The sequence below is a fragment of the Trachypithecus francoisi genome, unplaced genomic scaffold (assembly GCF_009764315.1).
Source record: "Trachypithecus francoisi isolate TF-2019V2 unplaced genomic scaffold, Tfra_2.0 Lachesis_group17, whole genome shotgun sequence".
NCBI lineage: Eukaryota > Metazoa > Chordata > Mammalia > Primates > Cercopithecidae > Trachypithecus > Trachypithecus francoisi.
This window is the reverse complement of record NW_022681462.1, coordinates 48,817,526-48,823,708: the sequence shown is the minus strand read 5'-3', so window position 1 is coordinate 48,823,708 and position 6,183 is coordinate 48,817,526. Positions and strand designations below refer to the sequence as shown.

General features: G+C 42.3%; 1 long non-coding RNA gene across 1 annotated transcript in view; it reads left to right on the top strand.

Moving 5' to 3' along the window:
* Positions 1-5,895, top strand: part of LOC117062974 — an 83,893-nt gene extending 77,998 nt beyond the window's left edge. The window contains exons 3-4 of the long non-coding RNA XR_004428651.1: positions 652-826; positions 5,182-5,895. This is a non-coding gene — a long non-coding RNA (uncharacterized LOC117062974). The remainder of the gene's footprint in view (positions 1-651; positions 827-5,181) is intronic.
* The last annotated feature ends 288 nt before the right edge of the window (positions 5,896-6,183 follow it).

Genomic DNA, 6,183 nt, shown 5'->3' with positions numbered 1-6,183 from the left:
AGCCTCCCGAGTAGCTGGGATTACAGGCACCCGCCATCATGCCCAGCTAATTTTTGTATTTTTGTAGAGACAGGGTTTCACCATGTTGGCCAGGCTGGTCTTGAACTCCTGGTCTCAGGTGATCTGCCTGCCTCGGCCTCCCAAACTGCTAGGATTACAAGTGTGAGGCACCATGACCGGCCCCAATATTCTTTCATACTAGACACTGTGTAAGCTAATTATTCAGCAAGTATTTTGCACTGAACTCTAAATAGGTAAGTATTTTGTGTCCATTTTACAGACAAGATAAATAAAATAGGTAAAGTATTTCCCCAAAGTTGTGATAAATGAATCCCATAGCTAGAAATGGCAGAAAACCCATGGACACTTCCGTGAGTAGTGGATGACTGCCTTACCTTGGCACAATGCATGGTCCTCAAATATCATTTCAGTGACATTGCCAAATGGGAGAAACCATGTGTGGTACGTGGGACACAGGCTGCCTCAAAAATATCTTGAATGCATTTTTTTCAGGGGAGAAAATCCATTTGAATAAGAACAGCTAGTTATAGCTTATTATGTGCCAGACACTGTTCAAAGTGTTTGATGTATATTAACTTCCCAAAACCACTCTATAAGTTAGGTACGATGCTTTCTATCTCCATTTTACAGATGAGGAAACTGAACCATCAAAACCAAGTGACTTGCTTGAGGCCATGCAGCTGGGGAGAAGAAGACCAGGATCTGAACCCAGCTGAACCTCCCAAGCTTGGGCCACTGAACCATTTCACCTCTTGGAAAAACTTAATGATCAGAGTGGCCCACCCAGTTCATGGACAGCATGGAGGTAATGAACATTGATCCAAAAATGATTGTGCATTGACTGAGCATTTATTCTTTTAAGATAGTATAGTTGGATACCTTTGCATGTACAGAATTCGAATTAATAATAATGTCCACAAAAGTTGCCCTGTATTTTTATGCTGAAATACAATAAAATGCCAACTTGGTTCCAGTGACCTTTATACCATACATATTATGTTTACTGTAGTTCTGTATTGTAGCAGAATTTATTATCTAACTCGTTGATGCCAATAAGCTGATGCATATGAAAGATACCTGGAAAAAATTATCTTATCAAAACACTTCAGAAGAAGCCACAAAAGTATTATGATAAAATATCAAAGGAAGATATAAAATTGGGGGTAGGTGAAGTCATGCTTTGCAGCATTTGCTCACGATATTTGAGAAAGTAAAGTTTTCTGTCTTTTAAATGATTTCTGAATTTCTGTAACAGTGTTGCTCTGTTTTCTCGGTCAACCTTGCTGGATAGCCCGGTTTTCCTTTGCAGTTTGCAGAGCATGTGGCAGGACTATAGGCCTGTTTTATCTCTTTCTCACAAAGCCCTCTGACAGAGAATCTGCAGAGGTCTTCCCTCCCCTCCAGAGCTGGTCTTGTCCCTAGCGCCCACGTGTGCTCTGTGGCTCAGAAAGGTCTACAGGGCCTTCCCAATCCAAGGACAGGGTAAAGGTTTGCAGTTTATGTTTTTAATTTTTAGTACATATTTACTGAGCTACCGAGGTGTGCCCAGCACTGTGCACACACTGATCCCTCCATGGAGCAAGGTTGGAAATTTCCAGAGCAGCCCCTTTCTCTGAACACAGTGTGAGATAGCTCGCTGGCTGGTAGCCCCCCAAGGCAAACGTGACGATGGCCCCTTCAAGATTCTAACAAGAGCCCTGGGCTCCTGCATACATGACATTAAAGGCATTTTCTTTTCTTTTTTTTTCTTTTTCCTTTTTTTTTTTTTTTTTTTGAGGTGGAGTCTCACTCTGTTGCCCAGGCTGGAGTGCAGTGGTGCGATCTCAGCTCACTGCAACCTCTGCCTCCTGGGTTGAAGTGATTCTCCTGCCTCAGCCTGCCAAGTAGCTGGGACTACAGGCGCCTGCCACCATGCCGAGCTAATTTTTTGTATTTTTAGTAGAGACAGGTTTCACCATGTTAGCGAGGATGGTCTCGATCTCCTGACCTCGTGATTTGCCCGCCTAGGCCTCCCAAGGTGCTGGGATTACAGGCACCAGCCACTGCAACTGGCCTATTTTCTTACACAATAGTTCTACTGGGGCTTCCCAGGCTGCAGACACAGAACCTGAGCTTATGGGGCAGGAGACTGAGTGAGGATACCTATGCGGTCCCATATGGAGGAAGGGATGGGAACAAGGCAGGACTGGGAGGGAGAAGCCGGCCTCAAAAGAGTCCAACTGACCTTGCGGAGCTCTGGAGATAAAAGCCCTCCAACGCGGTCCCCAGCTGAGACAAGGGGGTCAGGTCTTTATTCCCCTACACTAACCAACGTCTGATACAGGATTCCTCAGGAAGAGGCACGACCTTGGGCTAGGCTGCTCTCTCCAGCCAGGGACCTTTTCAGGAGAGGCTGGCAGCTGATCTGCTACCGCCATGCCAAGCAGCTGATGGAAGGAGTGTTTGAGTCCTGATGAGATGTGGAGAGCCCAACACAATATCCACTAAACACTCCGTGTCTTATCTTAAACCCAGAATCGTGTGCCATCTATATTATTAAATAGAAGGCAAAGAAATCCAGAGAATCAGCAACTCTCAAAAAAGACAAGATCTTAGAGGTATCCAAGTTTAGTGTCCCCGAAGGTAGAAATTACTCCTACAATGCCCTAGCAGTGAATCAGCTCTTTGTACACCGGTAGCCACAGGAGCTCACCATTGGGAACCTCTAGTTGTTACGTGGTTTTTACTTATATCTTCTAGGTGGAAATTGTACTTTGATAACAGTAACCGTATTGACAAATTACGGTCAAAGTATTAAAACTGGAAAAGAGTTAGTATGGTTGTGCAAAATAATTTGGACCTCGGACTGAAATAATGGAGCAGATATTAATCATTTCCTTTAACTTATTTTACAAGATGTTTTCCACTAAGTAGTCAGAGTAATCTTTTTTAAATGAAAGTCAGATTAAATTTTTTTGGACTCAAAGCTCTCCACAATTGGAAAGTAACTCATACTACTCACCCTGGCCTACGAGCCCCTCTGGTCTGGAGCCTGACTCCGGGTCAGCCCTCATCTCACACCCACCACTTACCCTTCAGCCCCTTTGCCACCATCACATGGGCCTTTCTGGTGCTCTCCAGATGCCCCCACCTCATTCTGCTATAGGACTTTGCACTTGATGGGAAGCCTGGCTTGGTGGTCTCCTTCAAGACCTTTGTAAGCTTCCATTCAAATGCAAGTTTTCAGAAGGGCTTCCCTGCCACACCCCGTCTCAGAAGAGCTCCTGAGTCTCTTGACTCTCGTGCTGCTTGCTTTTTCTTCACAGCTCTTATTAATTTCTAATAAGGAAGATTTATGTGTGCATGTTTGAGTGCATGTGTGTTACATATATATATACACACATATACACATATACACGTACATACATATACATACAGATATGTATAGATATACACACATATACATATACATATATATACATATTCACATATGTATGTATATCCAGTTTACCTTTGAACAGTGAAAAGGTTGGGGCCACTAACCGTCTTCAGTTGAAAAGCCATCTACAACTTTCGACTCTCCAAAAACTTAACTACTAATAGCCTACTGTTGGCCAGAAGCCTTGCTAATAACATAGTCAATTAACACATATTTTGTGTGTTATATGTATTATATATTGTATCTTACAATAAAAAAAGCTAGAGAAAAAATGTTATTAAGAAAATCATAAGGACCAGAAAATAACATTTACCATTCTTTAAGTGGAAGTGGATCATCATAAAGGTCTTCATCCTTGTAGTCTTCACATTCAGTAGGCTGCTTGGGAGGAGGAAGGGAAGGAGTGGGTCTTGCTATCTCAGGAGTGGCAGAGGTGGAAGAAAGTCCATCTATAAGTGGACCTGTGAACTTCAGACCTGTAATGCTCAAGGGTCAACTGTGTAATAAAAATGTGTGCATGTGTATTGAACACATATCATGTTCACCACTACATCTCTAAGCTTCTAGAACAGTTCCTGACACATAGTAGCATCAAATACATATTTGTTGGGTGATGACATTAATGAATGGCACCAATGAACACATAGAAGTTTGCTTAAAATGTATGGATAATACAGTTTGCAAGTTACTGATTTTTTTTTTTTTTTTTTTTTTTTTTGAGGCAGAGTTTCGCTCTGTCGCCCAGGCGAGAGTGCAGTGGCATGATCTCGGCCCACTGCAAGCTCCGCCTGCCAGGTTCACACCATTCTCCTGCCTCAGCCTCCCGAGTAGCTGGGACTACAGGTGCCCGCCACCGCGCCCAGCTCATTTTTTGTATTTTTAGTAGAGACAGGGTTTCACCATGTTAGCCAGGATGGTCTCTATCTCCTGACCTCGTGATCCGCCCGTCTCGGCCTCCCAAAGTGCTGGGATTACAGGCTTGAGCCACCACACCTGGCCAAGTTACTGAAATTTTTAAGAAGGGGATGAGACTAAATAGCAGCTAAAATAAAATAATCTAATGAATGGAAGCAAACATGTTTTTGTACTGAGCTATAGTCAAGGAGAAGAGCATGTATATCACAGTTCCTTTCTAGGCACCTTGAAGACAGGGATCATGTTTCATTCCAGTTGCATTCTCCAAACCCCCAGCATGGTACGTTAAATTATTAGGTACCCACTAGCTGTTTGTTGAATTTAATTGATTTAGCCAGTTTTACCTCATGATCAAGACAGAAGACCACAGTCCCCTGATGCTGTTATGAATGCAGAAGGATAGTGTGTTCCAAGTGTCAGTATGTCTTTTTCTAGATCATCTTTAATACTATTAGACTAGTGTACCAATTTTCCTCAGTATGTATAAGTAGACCTATGAAAAAAACCTTCAATATTGCATTGCTATTTAAGAGGATTTGCTAACTTTCATAGGAATGAAAGGCCCATTGAGTGGAACTCAGAAGGACTAGCCCATCAACAACATTTTATAGGGTGGACTCTTCTCAGCCCCATCGTGGACAGAGGTGTGGCTTTCATGCTTCAGAGGACGGCTCAGGACACACTTGACTGTTGGAGTGAGGCATGTGGGAGTCTTGCTGGGTTCCTTCATTTTAGTCTGGTGAACCAGCCACTCGACTTCCTTAGGAGAAGCTGGTATCGTGTGTCTGGAAGCAAATAAATGACTGACTCTGACATTCCCCTTTTAGGATAAACTGCTTCCCTAGAAATCCTCTCCAGTATCCTTGCCACCACGACTTTGGGACATGTTGACCATGAGGAGGACCTGGTCAATGATGGACCGGAGTCCAGATTAGCAGAGATGTGATAATAAGGACACCGACGCCTAAATACTTGAAATATCCAATAGGAAGCATTCCACCTTTGTGCAAATGTGAACTACATCTCACCAAGTTCAGGCCAAGGCTGCCACCAGTGATGTTTTGAAAAAGAAAAAAAAAAAAAAAGTAGAGGAGAGGAACAGAAAAGCAAGGGATGCAGAAGAGAGCAGAGGCCGCAAAAACAGCAGCAACGTGTCCTGTGTATTCTGTTTCCTTGTAAAGCCATGAAGCACGTTAAGGAAACACTTCTTTTTTTGAGGATTCGTGTTCTTGTTTATATTATAATAAACACGACACATACTCTTTCTAAAAATGTAGGCAATGCATTCATGCACATAAAAGTAAAACAAAATCACCTGTAACTCTACCACACATAGATCAGCACTTGTTCATCTTTTCACAGGGAGACTAAGAATATCCTTTTCTCTATAGAATATAGTTAATTTCTGTTACCTAATAACTAACTGGTAACCATTTTAAAATTCTTCGGTTTTACATTATGCTAGAAAAAAGGAGCCGTCACTCTAGGTGGCATTTCTGTATATTGGTTCATTCATTCAATAAAGATTTTTAAAGTACCTACTATGTTCCAAGAAGTATGCTATTTGCTGGTGCTACACAATGAAAGACATCATTCTTGGTCTCATGCAGTTCAGTGAGAAAGGAAAATAATTGCAGTTCAGTGAAGTATAAGTCAGTGAGTAGGAGCATCTTGCTTAGCTAGAGACCAAGATTTTCAAAAGACATAATAAATGAACTTGGTATCGATGAGTAAAAGTCAGTTAATAGGAACAAAGTTGGGAGAAAGGAACAGGGATAGGTAAAGACACGCAGGTAAGAGTCAACATGGTGCATTTACGAGCAGACAGG